The following is a 21,225-nucleotide window of genomic DNA, read 5'->3' as shown; positions in this document are numbered from 1 at the left end:
TGCTTAATGCTTATTTTAATAAGTCCAGTTTCTTCCTGTTCTGGTTTTTGTGCAATCATTATGAGTAATGGGTAAAATTGTGAACGTGATTCAGAATTTCCCATAACTTTTCAACTCTATTCTATTTCCCTAAAATGAGTTTTGCCTTACCTCCTCCGTCTTGTGGTTGGTCGCTAAAGGGGCATTACAAATGCATTTTTAAAAAATTATAATGGAGTTTACAGAACTCCATAAAAATTACCTCATAAGTGATTACATAATTAAGCTGAGCTCTAAGGTTGTGCTCTAAATTGCTTTGCTTGACCATGCACTACCTTGCTAAAATCTTTATTCTAAAATGGATTTTTCTAAGGAAGACTGACACATTGCTTGTGTTTTTGTGTTCATTTGCTTGTACATTACAGCAGCATTGGCAAAACTGCTGAATATATTGTTATGGGGAGTGAGAACTCAATGCTAAGTTTTTATTAACAAGCCTTTTTATTATTATTATTTATTACTCATATAAATAAGTTCTATATGGGGACTTCACCTGACATCATATACCATCGATTTAAGAATCACAAGTAACAGATAGTGATCTTCAATTGATTATTTTATAATCACTTGTAATGCAATGTTCATTATAAAGAATTTGGAAAACTGTTTAATTTGTCAAGAAAAATGGTAGAATATCATCACACATAACACTTGCAGTTATAAATAAACACTGTTGACATCTTTAAAAATTCCATTATGCTATTTTCTTATTATAATATATAAATTTACTGTGATATCCAGAAATATATATAACATAAATATATTTTATAAAATTTGAATTATCCTGTGTATCTTATACTATCTTCAATTTTTCACTTAACTTTTGACATTTTTGATGACATCATTATTAGTGACTGAGTAAAGCTTTTTAGTTTCAATATAGTGTAATTTAGGATATTCCAATTTTCCCCAACTATACATAATATTGCAAGCAACACTTTGCAGAAGAAAATTCTGAATTTTCCTTGTCACCAAATCAAATATGTTTACCCATGGTTTTTTAAATCAGGCTTTATTAAGCAGTTCATAGCATAAAATGTACCCCTTTAAAGTGTACAATTCAATAATTATTAGTGCATTCATGGAGTTGCGCAATCATCACCACTACTATTTCAGAAGATTTTCATCGCTCTCCCCCAAAGCACTCTGTACCTATTAGCCATTACTCCTCAACACCTCCTCACTCCAGAACCTGGTAATCTACTTGCTGTTTGTATGGATTTGACCAAATCAATAAGGCTCTGGTGTAGTAACAGGGAATTAGAGCCAAAAGAACTACAAATCTCAGACCCTATTTAAAAAGAGTCTTTAGAGAAACCAGAGTTAAGAGAAGAGCAGAAACAATGACACAGAGGAGATTTTCACCTCTGAAACAACGGCTATACCAAAAGTAAATACAGTGTAACTCCTAGCCAGATAAACATAAAATCTCACAGGAAAGTTTTATCTGCTCCAGTTCCTTTTGCCCAATACATCATGTCTGCTTTTGAACAAAACAACAACAAGATTACAAGTCCTGCTAAAAAGGCAAGAAATACAGTCAGGAAATACAAAAGAAGTATCAGAACCCAATTTTGGAATGATCAGACCTGGAATTTAAGAACAATTATGATTAATATGCGAAGGGCTCTAACGGAAAGGTGGACAACAACATACAAAAATATGTGGACAATGTAAGCAGAGCTGGTAAGAATCAAAGAAAAAAAAAAAGAATCAAAAAGAAATAATACAAATCAAAAGCAGGGCACCTGGGTGTCTCAGTCAGTTAAGCGTCTGCCTTCACTTCAGATCCATGATCTGATAGGATCAAGCACCACATTGGGCTCTGTGCTTAGCGTGGAATCTGCTTCTCCGTGCCTCTCCCCCTAAGCTTGTGCTCACACTCTCTCTCTTTCACTCCCAAATAAATAAATAAATAAATGAAGAGAGGCAGAAATTAGGAAAACTATGTCATAAGGTACCTATATTGCCTGTGAAGAAGTATAGTGTTATTTGAAAACAGACTTATATTAGTTGTGAATGTATATGGTAAACTCTAGGGAAACCACTGGAAAAAATCTTAAAAAGAAGTATAATTTATATGTTAATAGAAGAGAGAATGTGGAATCCTATAAAATGTTCAGTTAAAGCCAAAGAAGATGGGAGGAAATAAATGAAGGTGTAAAAAGAAAAATGAGTAAAAACCAATTACATATGGTAGATATTAATCCAACTATATCAATCATTATTTAAAATACACATTATCTAATATACTAATTAAAATACGGACATTTCCACATTGGATTAAAAAAAAAAAGACCCAACTATCTGTTGTCCATAAGAAATCCACTTTAAGGGGCACCTGCATGGCTCAGTGGGTTAAAGCCTCTGGTTTCAGCTTAGGTCATGGTCTCAGGGTCCTGAGATTGAGCGTCACATGGGGCTCTCTGCTCAGCAGGAAGCCTGCTTCCCCTGACTCTCGCTCTGCCTGTCTCTCTGCCTACATGTGATCTCTCTCTGTTAAATAAATAAAAATTTTTTAAAAAAAGAAATCTACTTTAAGCACAAACACACAGAAATATTAAAAGTAAGGTGACAGAGAAAGATGTATCAACATTAATCAAACCTGGAGTAGCTATTATATTTTAGGCAAAATAGACTTCAGAAAAGTTTAAATAATGGATAAAGAGGTCAATTCTCCAAGAAGACATAACAATCCTTAATATATATGCACAAGAGACCATCAAAATACATGAGGCAAAACAAATAAACTGAAAAGAGAAACAGACAAATCCACTAGCATAGTTGGAGACTTCAACACCACTCAATCAGTAATTGGCAGATCCAACAGACAGAAAATCAGTAAGGACATAATTGAACTTAAGAGTACCATCAATCAACTGTATATAATTGGCATCTATAAACTACTCCATCCAATAATAGCAGAGTGCACAATCTTCTTTCTCAAGCTCATATGGAATATTTAGCAAGATCAACTACATTCTGGGCTAAAAGACACACCTTAACAAATTTAGAAGAGTAGAAATCAGCCATGTATACTCTCAAACCACAATGGAATTAAAATAGAATCCAATAACATAAAGATAGCTGGAAGATCCCAAAATATTTTAAGATTAAACAATAGATTTCTAAATAATACAGGGATAAGAGGAGCCTGAACAAAATTTTTAAAATATTTTTAACTCAGGGTGTCTGGGTGGCTAAGTCGGTTAAGCCTTTAATTCCTGATTTCAGCTTACATGATGATCTTGGGGTCGTGGAATCCAGCCTCCCATTAGACTCTATGCTCAGTGGGGAATCTGCTTCTCTCCTTTCCCCTCTCCCTCTGCCCCTGTCTCCACTCACACGCATGCTGGCACTCTTTCTCTCTCTCTTTCTAAAAAACAAAACAAAACAAAACAAAACAAAAAACAAAAGACACTAATTTAAAAAAAAATAAAAATAAAAATATTTTAACTAAAATTAAAATAAAATATAATTTATCAAAATTTGTGAGATAAAGAAAAATTTATAAAATTAAGTATATATTGTATTAGAAAGGATGAGACTTAGCTTCCAACTTCATAAACTAGAAAAAGAAGAACAAATTAAAAACAAAGTAAGCAAAAGAAAAGAAATTAAAAATTAGAAAAGAATCAGTGAAATTGAAGACAGGAAATCAATTATAGAAGAACAATGAAACCAAACACTAGTCCTTTGAAAAAGTCAAGAATATTGATAAAATTCTAGTGAGGCTAACAAAGAAAAAAAAAGAGTACACATAAATTACAAATATCAGAAATTGAAAAGTGGCCATTCCTACTGATTCTATGGACTTTAAAAGGGTAATAAAGGAATATTATCAAAAACTCTATGCCCACAAATCTGATAACCTAGAAGACATGGACCAATTCCTTGAAAGACATAATCTACCATAATCCACAGAAATAGATAATATGAGTAAGACTGTATCTATTAAGGAAATTGAGTCAATAATTAATAATCTCAAACAGAAAGTACCAGGCCCAGATGAGCTTACTGGTAAATTCTACCAAATACTTATGGAATAATGATACTAATTTCCTACTTTCTGTCCCAGAAAGTAGAAGTGGGGGGATTACTACCTAACTCATTCTATGATACCAAAATTACCCCAATAACAAAACCAACTGAAGATATTAAAAATAGAGAAAAACCACAGACCAATATACCTTCAAATATGAATGCAAAAATCCTCAACAAAATATTAGCAAATTGGATTCAACAGTGTGTTACAATAATTACACACCATGAACAAATGGGACATATTCCAACTATGCAAGACTGATACAACATTTAACATGATTCTGGGGGCACCTGGGTGGCTCAGTGGGTTAAAGCCTCTGCCTTCGGCTCAGGTCATGATCCCAGGGTCCTAGGATCGAGCCCTGCATCGGGCTTTCTGCTCAGCAGGGAGCCTGCTTCCTCCTCTCTCTGCCTGCTTCTCTGCCTACTTGTGATTTCCATCTATCAAATAAATAAATAAAATCTTTTTTAAAAATTAAAAAAAAAAGTAATCCTTCTTTCTAAGGAAGAAATATCATACAATCATTTCAAAAGACATATAGGAAGCATTTGATATCATCCAACACTCATTCAAAATTTAAAAAAAAAACACTCAGAAAACCAAAAATAGAGGGGAACTGCTTCAATTTAATATAGAATATCTACAGAAACCTATAGTTAATATCATACTTAAGGGTGAGAAACTAGATACTTTCCCTAACATTGTGAACAAGGCAAGGATGTCCCCTCTCACTACTTTAGTTCAACATCAAAGTGGAAGTCCTACCTAAAGTAACATGACAAGATAAAGAAATAAAAGAATACAGACTGGGAAGGAAGAAATAAAACTGATTTCAGATCCCATGACCCTCTATGTAGAAAATCCCAAAGAACTGACAAAAACTTCCTGTAATCGGTCAACGATTATAGTAAGTTTGTAGGATACAAGTTTATTTCCATATTTAGGAAAGTATACTCACTTAAATATTAAATTCTGCTACATTCCAGGATATATGTTGAAGATAAAGACATGGCTAGGATACTCTTTGGTGTCCCTGTTTTTCAAGTCAACTGTAATAGTTACCAAACTGTAGGCAGCAAGGAGATCTTCTAAATAGCTGGTTTAAAGAACAAATGGCCAGACCCAATGACTAGCAACCTGGACTATGTTGTGTCACGTTAGTCGGCTTCAGTTTTTATAAGTACGCCTATCTGACTGTGACACATGGCATACTAAGACTCTACTTCTAGAAACACTGGTCCCAAGAAAGGACAGTAAAAGACATGGCCTCAGAGTTGTGTACACCCACACTTTATTCTAGCTAAGTGGCTTCCCACAATGCAACTGGAAGAGACTAAAATGTAAACAGTGGTCCAGGAGATGAGTAACTATTTAGTCCTGCACAGCTTTGCAGACATGCCGCGGCAGATAGAGGGACACTGATAGCAGGACAGGGAAGTCTTCACAGAGGACACCAAAGGAATTATTTACCCAAGGAAAGAGGAGGAAGTTTATTGCCAAAATAAGTACCACTTGCAAAGACCCAGAAGAGGAAGCAGATGAACTTATAAGGAGCCATTAATTCAATGTGGCTATGAAACATTATGTGGACCATGAAAAAAAAAACCATGAAACTGAAATCTAGAGTTGGTCAGGACACAACTTGTGTATGATATGTTAAGGAGTTAGAGCTTAGAGTGCAAAGGGGATCACCAAATGATTTTTAGCAAAAAGATGGGAGTGTAAGATTTCAGCTTTAAAGAACTTGCCATTTGCAAAACAGATTAGCAAGATATAAACTTGGAGACTTCTGCAACTATAAACGATGATGGGTTTCTTAAGCCTTTCCCAATTTTTGTAGGAAGAAAACAGTTCCTCATTTAGATGCCACTTAAAATTTCTTCCTATCAGAAATTCATTATTTTACTCTCTGTTGTACTTTCAATGACCCCTGAAGGAGAGAAGCTAGCAATATTTTTGTCACTTAAAACTTTCTGGGGGAAAAAAAAAAGACTTTCTGAGATTTGGATATTGATTCCTCTCTCTCTCTCTTATGTGTATTATAATCATGTGTATTGTCATTAGGATGAAAGAATATTTGTTATTAGCCAGCAATAAATGAGGTGCTATATTTGACTACAAATATGACTACAAAATTTTTAAAATATCATCATCATCATTTCCTCAGGGTCCCATATACCTAGAACACCTCAGTGGAGATACAGAGCCCCAGAAGATATGAATTCTTCTCTTCAGTATTAAATCATGATTACAAGTTTAGGGAAAACTCTATATAAAGATAGATAATTCGTAGTTATATGTGCTAATATCAAATGGGTGGTCCCAGCAGTAGGTACCCTTGGGAAGTTCTCTAGCCCATCCAAGGGCTAGAGAAGAGAATGGTTGCTTGGAAGAAATTGTGTCTTCACCTGAGTCTTCAAAGGAAGACAAAAGAACAAGAGAGGAAGAGGGTATCTATCTGGGGTGACAGCAAGGAGAGACAGTCTGAAAGGAAAGACTAGTAACATCTTTAAAATTGTTTCTACTCAAAACTGCTGATGATGTGGCTTATGCTATTTTCCTTCTCATCTCCATTATCCTCTCCCCCAAAAGATATATTGTAAAAAACAGTTTTTGTGAATTCCACTGATCATTTTAGCATGATATAACTGAGCTAGAGAAGAATTAGAAATACAGCATAATTCAAGGTTTATTCTTTCTGTGTTGTCTTTGATATTCATTTTTGTTTCCAAAAGCATAGAGCCCAACACCTCGTAGATATTTAATACAGTGCCCACTGAATAAATGAATGAAACCAAGAATTATTTACAAGAAGTCCTCTAACAAAAGTTACTGTAAGTTTAAATCTAAACTTTAATTCTATGAGGCAAATATCTATAAATAAGGACACGTTGTTTTAAAAGATACCTTAAATGCCAGTGCCTAAGAGAGAATTGAACAACTGTTTCATTATTCTAAGAGAGATCCCAAATTATTTTGCTACAGACTTTAAGATTGGTTAAATGTCTTTAAAAAACTGATAATTAAGAAAAAAGTTGACATCAAAACTAAGTAGGAGAAAATGTATCACAGGTGTCTCTCAATGAACAAATAGCATCACACATCTAAGTAATTACTGAACCCTTATTTGAAGGGCTGAACTTGTTCTTTGGCAGGCCAAATTCTCTTACATAGCCCCAGTTCCCTTTGGTGAAATCAGCCTCTCCCTCCCTCCCACTTGGCTGAAAGAGGGAGCTTCATTGTAACCAGAATCCCAATTTGCTCACACTGGAATGTACTGAAGTAATTCAGGTCTTTCATCTTATTTAACTACTGAGCTTGGGTTTATATAAATTCATAATTGTGATTCCACACTTCATGAAAAACATAAACAAAATTAGGAACCCTGGACAGCAAAGATAATAAATGTTCATATGGTGCCCTACAGATAAATCATAAAGATACAGGATTTCAAACATCAGCCAGTGTGTGGTTCCAAGTCTTTGAAGAGAAATTGTTTCTTTGTGACAAGCTGATGTTAACATTTTAATGAATGGGAAGAAGTCGAATAAAAAACTATTATTCTGTATTAAATTTTTTAAATTAAGCCACCCTACTCTTGTGCTTAAACCATATTTCCCATTAATAAATATACTTTAAGCTGTATATGTAACTTTCAAAATGTTGATATTTATATCACTCACTAAAGCATATTCTGAAAATGTCACTTTCTCTAAAGTGCAGACTGCTGTAAGTTTTATGTTAACTGAAATACTTAAATACCACTTCACGGTCATAAAGTTGATTCTCATAGTAGAAAGTCCTTTTGTTAATTTTTACTTAAAATTTTTAGGACCTCAAATCCCATAGAGTACTCTGGTTCATGCCCTGAGTATCCCAGTGGCAAAAAGTAACTCTTGCTTGATGTATCTTTATTATTTCTCTGCCACTGTTATGGCTACTCAAAGGTCAGTCAGAGCTGATGGCACCAAAAGGTCATTTTTGTTATTCTAAAGAGAGAAGTTTTGACATTTGATATATTATGAAGAGAACAGAGACACTAACTGATGTACTGTAATGCTAATCACCCACATCTTTTATTTCTTTAAAAGAAAGAAGAGAGAAAACCCTTTGGTTTTTATCCAAAAATACTTTTTAAAGCATTCAGAATATAAAAGAAATGAGTTGCTTTCCCTTTGGCCCACTTAACACAATTTATAATTTGAGTAAATATAAGTTAGTGATCTAAGTTAAAGTATTAACTCAATTTAAAAACTCATTTGCATTACTCCTTTAGTTTTTGCTTAGTTATGCTTCTCATGTTTCTATTTTTATGAGTGTCATATCATAGCTTGAGGAAAGAATTTCTGAAAATTATAGGCTTATTACCAGAAGAAAGGGAAGGCCGTCCTTATGTTGTTCTTTCCCAGCCATCTTCTCCATTTTAAGAAAAGGGACTGTGCAGAAATTTGAGCTTAGGTCTGAGAGTGGCCAATTTAGTGGCCATAAGAATGTTCTTTACAAACAACAAACCAATAAATCAATAAGGTGAATTCTGTAATCTTACAGTCGTTGTGATTCTTAAATACATATCTGAGGGAAAAAATCCTGTGTTTATTTCAGTGAAGAACTACTCGTATTCCTATAATTTCTAAAGATCAAACTTAAGGAAGAAATCTTAATCTGGACTCTCTGGATACACTAGATCTTTTAGGAAATCAATGAAGACCAGAAAAATCCAAAAGTTTACATTCGTGTAAGTCCATAGATTTTGTTAGGTTTTCGACAGGAACTATGACAAGTGAAGAAATATTAGTAGCTGATCTATAATATGGAGGCCAGAAATTCCCTGACAGTCCAATGTGCTCCCAATGAATCCTTTCTCCTTCATTCACAAAGAGGGCACATCTTCAGTAATCATAATAATAGAATTAATAACATGGTTGTTTTGGACAGACACTTTACTAAGTGTTTAAATATTGCTTCCTAAATTATCTTCAAATATTTTGCATATTACCTTTAATTCTTCCAACAATCCTGGCAGTTAAGTATTATGATTACCATATTTTACATGAGGAAATTAGAGGTATGTCCTTGACATTAAATACTTGAACAGGACATCTAGAACCTACTTTTCAAACATTTTTAGCAGATCAACCTTTTTCTCTAAATGAAAATTAACATAGAACCACCAAGAGTACATACATAAAATGATACTGTATTTGTATGCATTTTCTGAAGTTTTAATATACAATATTTACTCCAAAGGCAATCAGTGAGAATAAGAAGGTTATTTTCAATGCAAAAAATTATAAGCAAGAATTGTAAATGAAAGCTAGGATCTTTATCAGCCATAACACACAAATTTTTTCTGTTTTATTTTGGGTTGCATCATACAAAAACAATTTTGCATTATGTAGAACAATTGCAAATGATGACAATTCTTTAATGGCTCATCCATTTTGTGATGCTCTTCTATTTGACTCATCTAGAAGACCAAAAGAGAAGTAATAGAAAATTTTTTCAAGGTTAAATCACTAACATTATCCAACATCGGCTCTCTATCCTTCATTGTTAAATGTTCAAGTTGAAATTGGTTGGTGAGCAATTCCGTTTTAAATCATCTTTCTTTGACAAATAATTTTCAAATATATCTTTTGTCCACTCTGCGTGCAACAGTGTCAGTTTCCAAAATTAGCTAAATCACTCTATCCAAGGTTTTAAGCAATAAATATATTTTGCTTGCATTTCCAATCAGAACTTTAAAGTTCTATTTTGGTTGCTAAAACCTTATCTTCAGTTTTCCTTATGTACAATGACACTGATATACTGCCAAGTGGAGCTTTTTTGGCTTACCCCAAACATTAGCAAGATAGGCATGATGAGAAAGCTATGTTATATCTGAGCTCATTTTGGTTAACAAAGTGCGTTTATTTGAAAACGTATCTTATCTCTTTTGGAATATTTGTGCTAACACCCTACCATGGAGCAGTCAATACATTTGCACTTTCTAAAAAATGTATCTACTACAAATAGGTCTGAAAAATCTGCACTTGAAAGATTAGAATTTAATAAAGTATTAATTTGTATGAAATTTATCTATCACTTTAATGAAAGGTGTTGCATCTTAAGAACAACACTGTTTATCTGTACACCAAACAACAAGATGAAACCTGAACACATTTTTCTGCAGGAAGTTTTAGGAAACCCACGATTTCTATACCTTTTGCCAGTCTTCTCAATCACTACAGTGATCATTAGATCCTTGCTGTCTTATTTAATGATGTGATGAGAACGTTAAATATTTTCTATCTTATGTCTTGCTTTTATGTTTTCAACTAAAAGTCCTTCCCTATAATTTCCTATGAAACATATTGTACAAAAATTATGGGAAATCTCTAACACCCCTCTTCTTTCTTAGTTATATTAAGATTTCAAATGGTATTAGACTTCTCTTTAATAATATCTTAGATGTGCACTTTTGGATTACCTCTAATAATCAGACATAATCTAATGTCACAAGACAATAGTATCAATTTCATTTTCATCACTGCTCATCCTCTTCACTTACTTGTTGCAATGTCTATAGTGGAAGGATTAATTAGCATTTTTCCTAACAGTGTGCGACTCTTCTTCACATCTGATGGATTAAATTGTTCTAACAAAATCCATGAGTGCATATCAATTAAACCTTGTTGTATTCATTATTATAATACTATATTGTTCAATATATGGAATTATTAATAGTATCACTGTTACACTTATTTGTGCTCCAAAGTGAATCATAGGGCAAGTTTGTATACTGTTATTATGCTAGACTCATTTATCCTTTAAAATTTTTTTTTAATTTTTAATTTTTTTTTTTTTTTAGTAATTGCTACACCTAACACAGGACTCAAACTCATAATCCTGAGATCAAGAGCCACGTGCTATACCAACTGAGCCAGCCAGGTACCCCTAGACTCATTTATCCTTTAAAAAGTGAGCCCAGATAATGAAGGACTTATGTCTTTAGTTCATTTCATGCATTTTTAGAACATGGCTTCATTGAATGTGTGCTTATCAGTAAGGAAAATAATAGCTGCATATTTAGTTGATATATATAAGTATGGTTCTACTAGTCCCATTTGGAGCCTGAATAACCTGATTAAATATATTGTTAAATTTATTTTTTAAGCTCTCCCTTTTTAATTATTTAATTTCAAGGAATATGATTTCACTTTACTTTGAACCTATGTGAAATTTAGAAATTCAAGTTACTATGAAAGCACACAAAATTTAACTCAATCATAAATGCAAAAAACAAACAAGAAACAACGAAAACTGAATTTTGTGCTATCACTATCTGAGCTTATTTAATATCACTTAAAATATACAGGAAATGGCCTGTTAATATCACTGTATATATACAGGATATTGGCCAATTTGTCATTGTCATCACTGGCAAAATAAATATTTATTGAGCATCTATCATGAGCCAAGACTATATTGGAATAAAAAAGAACAGTGTAGGTCCTCATCGTGGTGATTTTAATTTAAACATCATGTCACCTCTGAACTATCTCAACTGACGACTAAAGAGAGATTTTCACTGGCTAAAAGGATATATATACATACATACATACATGTATATATACATGCCAGTGCTTTTGGTATAAAACAAGCTCTGCACACTAGTATTTTCTAAGGATATAATAGCGAAAAAAGAGGTGTATTTACTTCCAAGTTAATATTTTCCTTTTTCTCAGTGCAGGTAATTAGAGATTTTTCTTAAACATGAGAGTGATTTCCTCCTCCACATCAAAATGCTGTTGAGAGAAAAGGAGTCATATTAGTTTGAGTGATAAGACAAGAAAGATAATAGAGATGATTAAATGATGACATTTGCAGAGACTTGACTGCACTGTTATGCTGCGTGATTTAACCTATACTTAACCCAGTGATCAGGTAAATACACAAATTTGAACTCATCCAAAAACAAAAGTGCTCTAACTAACATATTAAGTTTTGTTGACCTAAAAGAACAACAGGTTTTATCCAGTGTTGTTCATTATAGTTTTGTTCTGAAGGGGAGAGGTGGCCAGACCTGTCAGGGGAGGACTGGTTTGGTCTCTTTGTGTGGTATTTATAGCCTGGTCTGGTTAATGTCAATCTTCACTTTATTGGTATTCTCTTAAATCCTGAAATTTTACCCAGACTTTTCCTTATAAGCCAAGTCTTCTCATAGAAAACTCTATGTATATTTTCAGCAGTATAAAAGATGCCTGCCTTTTCTTCACAATTTTTTTTCTTATTTGCTCCCTTATTGTGAAGCTTGGTGTAAATTTCTCCCAGATCTCAAGTTCAATTTGAGTCTTTGCTGTTTATATACACGTGTGCTTTTTTTTTCCACTCAGTAGTAACAAAAATAAACAAAAATCCTTTTTCAGAGACACAAAGACTAAGTCTTTTCTGATAGCCATTGTTGATAATGGAAGTGTAAGACACAATCAATCAACTCCTAGGGAGCCGAGAGCTTATAAGCAATAGCTTCTATAGTAGAGACAGTTATTCCGTCCTCCACTGGGATGTTAAAAAAATCAAATAACTCATAACATACAATATGAAAAATAAATTCATATTCTGTTTACCTATGCCTTTGACATTTACCTAAATCTTTGGCAGTTCTTTTTAAAAATAAGTACCCAGCGTACTCTTAATCCCAAATGGGTTCCTTAACTACCGTTCCAGTTCCGTTTTCTCCTTCACTGCTTCTAGTTTGTATCACAATGGGATAATTGCTAAGACAGCATAAACTGTATGAATATACATTAGAAGAAAAAACACAAATAAGCCATCTGACAGGGAAATCTACTATAGACATATATTCTACCTATGTCACTTATTTAATGCTGATAATATATTGGTATCCTTTTCTCAAAAAACATGGGGGAACAGATTTTTTTAGGACCATAGTAAGCAGAAATTGAAGGTGATTTCTTTCAGTAACACTGCTTCGACCACCAAAAATGAGCCTGCATTAAAGGCAGCACAGTTCTGTGGACAACACTATAAAATGTGTGTTTTTGAAGTTGCTGAGCAACTTCAAAAAGTGAAGACTGAGAAAAAAGTTAATATGAGAATACATCTTACTTAATTCACTATGGTAACAATAGCCAGAAGATGTTTAAAGATATTTCCACTCCAACTCTTAAGCATCCAGAAACTATAATAACATCTTTAAAGACAACGCCGAGAAAGGAAGTATTCATATTCTGGATAAAATATAACAAAGGATTTGTTTTTATAGCATGTCACTTTCCATATTCCTTTGTTTTCCTTTGTCCTAAGTTTTAAAGTCAGTATCTGTTAGTCCTTGTGGCTGAGTTCTGATAGCTCTTTGTGTTTCTACTGATAAAACAAATCAAGGTACTATTTTCTAATTTTTAACGGTTAAATTTTTATACTTCATGTTCTTTAATGTTTTAAGTCACAAATTATTATATTTTCTCATGTCAAGGAGTTAATGAAGGGAGTTTCCAGTAGATAGATTTGTAGTCTCCCTGCTTTTTTAGGGGGAGAGGCATATTATTATTTTAAGATTTGTCATTCTTATGCATTCATTAATAAGAAAAATTTTTACCGTAACTAGGACCCTAAAAATATCTTCGCACTGATTAATTTTAATACTGAACCCTGCCTACCTCTTCTTCTGTGACTCAGAAACAAGTGCAAATCCTTTCCCATCCATCTCTGCTAGTTGTTAACACATTTTCTAATTTCCTCTCCTCTGACTGAACCAGTTCTGTGATCTAGTCTTTACTTCGGATCCCCATTCATCTTTTTGCCAAATGCCATGTTTTTATGTTTGTTTTTGTGTTGTTTTTTTTTCCAAATGTGGATCTAATAGGTATGGTAAAAATACCTAAATTTACATTTAATATATGATTGCTTTATCTTGACTCTATTACATTTACTCCTCTACAAACCAGACAGTAAGTAATCACTGGCTTAAAGATCTTTCTTTTATATTGTAGAGCAACTCTTAAAGTATCTGTTGTCCAATACACATGCCAACTATTGCAAATATAGATTGCTTATAAAATAAGTCTTCATGATCCAAATGTTTATAATAACATTATTTTTTTTAAGATTTTATTTATTTATTTTTACAGAGATCACAAGTAGGCAGAGAGGCAGGCAGAGAGAGGGGGGAAAGCAGTCTCCCCGCTGAGCAGAGTGCCCAATGCAGGACTCGATCCCAGGACCCTGAGATCATGACCTGAGCCGAAGGCAGAGGCTTTAACCCACTGAGCCACCCAGACGCCCCTATAATAACATTCTTAATAATAAACTCTCCTATTGCATTTTAACATAAATTGCTTTATTTTTCAAATCATTTTTCAGAGACCTATAAATTGAACCATATTCCTAGTTGGAGATTCGAAGTAGATAAACCTAAATGTAAAAGAGCCAAAAAGAAAGTTTTGGGAAGAGTAGTGTAGTTATTCCCACAGCTATTACAGGAGGTCCAAAGCTCTAAGCAATGTTTAAATAAGCTGTAATTTTAATGCATATATATCTCAAATTCAAAGGATTGTACTACTTTTCGTGATTGACAAAATTGAAGCTTATTGAAGATATTATACATTCTTACTAGTTTTGGCTTTGTATGTTTTCTCAATTCATATGCACTTGAGAACTCAGAATCAAATGGGATTTTTTTTAAGTATTATTTTAAGAAAAGTCTCCTTTTTTAAAAAACTATGGAAACCACTTATTTAAAGTTCATATTATTGATAAAGACAATGTACCTGAAAATAGATTTATACTGATGAGTAAACCTATTGCTAATCTCCAAGTTCAAAGACACTGCTGCAGGAAATCAGGCTCTGCTTCGGAATCCAGCTTTTGTGGCAGAGATCAATAGTGTCCAGCAGTGGTTTTCACACTATCCATAGCACGACATTTGGACTTAAGAGGCTCCGGTTACAGAAACTGGTGTACTTGGTGAATGATTTCTCACCTCTGGTCTGAGAGATTCTTCAGATTTCTTTTTCTTTTCTTTTCCTTTTTTCTTTTCTTTCTTTCTTTTTTTTTTTTTTTTCTTTTTTTAAAGACAGTCTCCACAGGATTGCAGCTTGTCTGTCTAGAGACAGCCCTGGCGGCTTGGGACGCTTCCTGCCTGTCCACAGCTCTCTTTCACGTTTGAAGTGGTATCTTGGTGTGCCAATGAGTAGAGCAGTCTGTAAAAAACAAATTTGTTTGTGAATGGTGTTTTTAAAAATCTTTCAAAGCACTTCAAAGAACACTTTGGTTTTCCAAAACCCTTTGAACTAACACCATTTCCGAACAAGACTGTATTTCACATTACTAACATTTTATAAAATTTCAAAAGTGCCCTCCTTAGAAATAAGCTCAAATGTTTGTTGAATTATCATCAAGTCTTACATCTAGTAACATCTAAGTACTTATGGGTTTCACTGAGTGGAGAGTTGAATCAACTATACCTATAACCCAATACAAAGAAACACATGTAATAGTCGAAAATATGAATTTTTGATATATTGGCTCTTACTGTGTCACTGATTGTGATAACCAAAGAATTTCAAAACATCAAGTGTGGCACTTTTAGATTACATTTAACCTTTAGAAAAACAGTGTGAAAAAACCTGTCATAATTCACTGTATTTTATCATGGTTTGCAAGTCTGCCTTTCTTTAAAGTTCACTTTTCCACATACATTGTTTACATAAAAACTTTTTATAAAATATTTATTTTCTTCTTTTAAAGATTTTTAAGTACTCTCCACACCCAACATGGGTCTGAAACTTACAACCCTGAGATCAAGAGTCCCATGCTCTACCAACCGAGCCAGTCAAATGCCCCTAAAACATTTCTTCATGTGATTGGAAATCTACCATCATTCTTTTGCCCTGAGAACACTTCTCCTGCATGACTTTGCCTGAGATCTATTTTGTCTCTAGGAAGCAGCTGCTACCTTCAAATCTTTATTACCTCTCTGTATCAGTGAAATTGCAAAATTCCCTACACCTGTCTATGTACCTCTAAATCAAGGACAACCATGAGCCCTGTTTCTGTCAAGTCCAAAGGTTTGAGGGAAGAAATGGTTACAAGTCAGGGTATTAAAAAAATAATAATAAGTAAAATTGAGTCTGGAATTTTATTTCAGCTGAAAGTTATTCTTGCTATTTGCCAACCAGTAAATGAACATTTACTTCTTTCTAGTGTTGATAGACACTGAACTTCCTTTCTTTTTGAAAAGTATGACCGACATTTGTGCTCAAAATCCACAATATTTCCTGGAACTTCCTTGTTGCTCCTGGAAACCCATGTCATTCATTCTGTCTCTCACAGGCTGGATGCATTTTAATTTTTAAAAGGTCCTCAAAAATTGATTTATGCTTTCATTATGGAAATATTTCTTGTGGTTTGAGTGGAAAATAGAATAACTGTGATATGAAGGACAAGGGAGTCTAGAAAGGAGAATAAAAATTAGTTTAATGTAACATCTTTCTTCTCTACAGCCATTTCTTTTATAACGTGCCTTATTTGCATCTATTTCCTGGAAAGCAAGGTTATCATCCCCTACTGCTTTTATTTGGTTCTTAATTGCCACAGCCACCTGAGGTGGGTGAGGGGTAGAGCTCCTAGTGGAAAGAGGAGTAATAAATGGAAAATGTCTTTCAAGAAATAGTTTATCGTTGTTATCTAGCTTTGTTTCCTGAAATCCAAATTCTTATTGCTTAAATCTGTTAATATTTGAGGCAGGAGTAAAAACTTCTTTTTGGAATTCAGAAGTAAAAGTCCTGGTATAAATATATATTTAGTAATGCTCAAAAATGGCTATTTTAAACCATGTTTAAGACTTTCTCTGTGTGATGTTAGCCCCACGACCAGGGCTAACATATGCCACTCGTCCATATGATTATTTGAAGTTTTGACTGAACTGAAGGTAAGAACTGAAGGCTTTGACATCTTGTTGATGGAGACTTCCACCAAAGGTCTAGACCAAACTCTAAGGATTTAATTAAAGGGTTAATTAAATATGACTGTTTACCTCCATTGCTTTTCAGGAGATGAGGGCTAAGACTGAAAGTTGAATCATATTATGACCATATTTTAGATATGGAAAGTAGCTTCTAAATAATCCACACTCTACATTTTACAAATGAAAAAAAGTAGACATTCCAGATCTAATTAGATTTTCTGATTGAACAGAAATCAGTGATTTTTTTTTCTACTCTACTGAAACACTTCTGTATTCTAGACATTTAATCATTTTTCTAGATTATTAAAGTAGCCTTTCAGTTGGGTTCTTTTCCCTGATCTCTCCTTTCTATATTTCATTTGACACATGACTTCAGATCAATGGTCCTGAACATTAATTTTATCACATCACTCTCTTACCCTACCTCTTTCAGTGATATGCCGGTATCAAAGAAACATGTCCTTCCTAGTAGAATGTTCTATTCTAACACTTCTTCACACACTACTTCTTCTGTAATGCCTTCCTTAATGCCTTCCTCACCAGCTCACAGTGACACCTCCTCAGGATTTATTGCTCAACCCAATCCAAAACAAATTATAATTTGGAAATAAATTTTAAAAATGCTGTTATAAACTAAAATGCACTTTATATATTATTGTGATTATCATTTTCCCTGGTATTCTCCATAATGACTTATATGGAAATCTATATATAATAAGTGGTCATTTAAATATATGATACATTAATTAATACATATGATTTGTGATACTGTAGTAGATTGTAATGACAACATGATGTCACAGGTGATAATGAAGGAAAGGAGGAGGAGAAACCACATAAACAATTAACAACTACAACACTGAAATAACTGAAAAGTGCTTGGACATCACCCACTTGCTTTTCTGGCACTTCTTCCCATTTTTCACGGTCACTCAATGGCTTTATTCCCTTCCAGCAGCCCCCAGGAGTGAGCTCTGCAAACTCTCAACTAAACTGTTCATAAAAAATCATGGCTTCACGTCTTCACTGCATGTAACTTCTGTCAAAATCTATCCAATCCTGTTCTACTTCTTGACCTTGAAAGATAACCATTGGTGGTTCTTCCATGCTTATTTATCTAAGGTCTGATGAAAACAATTCTGCAAGAGTTTACTTAACTCAACTACCCAGCATTTTCAGTGTAATTACTGAAACACTATTCCAAAAAAGGACTTCTCATGTTCTTCAGTTCTTTCTTTTTTTTTTTTTTTTTTTTTTTTTTCAGTTCTTTCTTTTATCTTCTGAAGCTATTTAATTTGATTTCACCCAAAAGCATTAGCTAAGTAAAACAAAACTGGCAAAGAAAATTGTCAAAGAATTACCTTCTAATGAAACTTTTGACAAGAGAGCTTCACAGAGAAAATATTTTCAAAGTTTAGTTATTGGACATATCTTAAGCTTTAATAAAAATAATTCTAAAACACACACACAAACATGATTAAATGCCTTCAGATTAACTTATTGGGAGTCATAGATCTAAACTATGATGCAGATGAACAAATAAAGAAGGCCATATACACTTCAACTTATTGCCTAAAATGAATATAATAGAAAGTGCTAATGTAAATATAATAGTGACTACATAAAATAATTCAGAATAACTAAATAGAATTTATAAAAGGAATGGAAAAAATTTATTTACTATAACATATCAATTAGCTAATATGGGAAATTCAATAGAGATTAAAAGAAAAAATTGTTATAAATTTTATAGAAAAGTTAGCAAAGGCAGAAGGAATTTGAAAAATTCTTGTAAATAACCATGAAAAAATACTATACTAATAATGTTTATTAATATCTTAAAAAGACAAAGACTGAAATGATAATACTTAATTTTGGCAAAAGTGAGATGAAATGAATAGTTTCATCCAATTTGGAGATGTGTTAAATGTAGCAAATTTTCTAGGAAACAATTGGGAAATATCAATCGAGACACTGTTTTATCCAGTAACTCACTTATTTTCCCAAGAACATTCCCAAAGATTTAGTCAGGAATTTATGTTTAAGATTATTCACTTCTATGTAGAGGTATTTATAATGGAAATAACCCAATATTAATGTTCATGAATCAGAGAATAAACAAAATTCATCCACAAAGTGAAAATATTATGCAACAATTAAAAATTATGTTTAAACAAATATTTAATTATATGAGACAATGTCCAAAATAATACTATAAATATAGCATGATTTCAGTCTTATTAAATAAGTAACATATATTGGAAAGAGTACACTCAACAGAGCTTCTTAATGGTGTTGAAATTGCAAATAATCTCTAATTCTTTACATTTTTCTAGATTTCATTTCCTTACTGAAATTAATCAATATTACTATTTTAGTAGAGGTATAGGAGATAAGCTTAACCCCACAGTGCCATTATTTTAAGTGAGTCCTCTGACCGTATTTCCTTTAACAATTTATACTGGCTGAAGCTTATTATGCCTGGTCTTATTTCAAGTACATTTCTGGAAATAGGAATGCTGCAAGGAATCATCGCCTGTTACAAATTAAGGATATACAAATTTTGAACTGTTGTTTGTCAAATTTAAATATACTCAAAAATGTAATCAGGATTTGATCTTTCTTGGTAAAGAATCCCCTTTACCAATTTCACTAATATAATTTTATTTTTTAATAAACAATTAGTATATTTACTCTCTTATTGGTATAGTCAAAATAAAAACTTTAGGAATGATTCCAATTATATAACTTTTATAGTTACAACTATTTAGGTTCAGTTACAACAAATTTATTACTGTGATTTTCATTTGGTGAAGTCTTACTTGTTCACCCAAATATCAATATTTTGGAATTCATTTCCCCTGGATAGTTCATTCTGATTCTATTTTTCACTCTTTTCTGAGGATAGTGATAGCTTTAAAATTTCTTATAAAGTAACTGCAGGATATGTCTTGAAGTTGTTTTGCTTTTTTGTTTGGTTGTTGTTTTTCTTAGATTACATGTTTATTTGATTGATTAATTGATAGTACAAAGATTCTCCACTACTCTGTGCCTCCTTGACTTGACAATATCAGGAAGAGGGCAAAATTCTGATGGATTTAATTTGTTTGCCCTTTTTTCTCAAGTGAAGGGAAACCAAAGTTATATGCTTTCTTTACTTGTCTATAACCCTTGATATTGGACAGCAGCTACAAAGTCTAATTCTTTTGACTTTAGTTCCATGGGCAGAATGAGCTGGTAAAATGTTTATATAGGCTGGTAAATATCCCTTATACTGTTTTTGCTTTAATCACAAAGTTCTTTGTGGTCACCTATCATGTTTTCTAGTGGTTCTGGATAGTACCTCATATAAAGTGAACACTTATTAATGATAATGATATTTTAATATACATGAAATTTGAAATGCACATAAAGACAGATAACTCTTTTGTATGACATTACCCTAGGCATTTCCTAAATAGCATGGAAAAATAAAATGATATAGATTCTTTCTAAAGAAACCAAATTATTTGCCTTGTACTCTCCCCTTCTTTGTGCAGTAAAATCAAACCAATGCAACATGTGCTGTGTGAACCACAAGGGTGTAATCTCATGTCATAAGGATTTTTTAATGTTCACTATTTGAACTGGCTTTCAGTATTAAGGCTGTATTCATAAAAAAAAAGGTACACTCTTTATGTTGATATTTTGCAGACTTATTCATAAAAAGTAAAACTGTATCCAAATGAATTACTGTTGCCGGCTGGTTTTCTGTTCAACAGCCTTTTTTTAATCATCTTTTCACTGCTTATGGAAGGACTTTGCCTATAAAATTTTAAGAAGTTACATTTGAAATAGGTACATACACTAGAACTAGCCTCTGAAATAAGATTTAATGTAAGTATTGATAGCATAACGTGTAGTAATAAAAGTAAGTTCTTACTTCAACACAACCATATTTGCATCATTTCATATCCTATGTACGCTTTGTGTAAAATTTACTTACAAAAACCACAGCAGTCAGTTCTTTTGCAGATAATTTAAGAATTACATTGTAATTAAAATATGATACAGATTTCCATCAATATTTTTAAGTATCTATAATTAGTGTACAGTTTGATGTTACTGAGAAATCTCTTTTTTTAGAAGATGTGTGTATACCAACAGGTAAATTCAAAAGTATAGTATGTTT

The sequence above is a fragment of the Mustela putorius genome, unplaced genomic scaffold (genome assembly GCF_011764305.1).
Source record: "Mustela putorius furo isolate JIRA1106 unplaced genomic scaffold, ASM1176430v1.1 tig00000407_pilon_pilon_pilon, whole genome shotgun sequence".
NCBI lineage: Eukaryota > Metazoa > Chordata > Mammalia > Carnivora > Mustelidae > Mustela > Mustela putorius.
Note: the sequence above shows the minus strand (reverse complement) of the source record.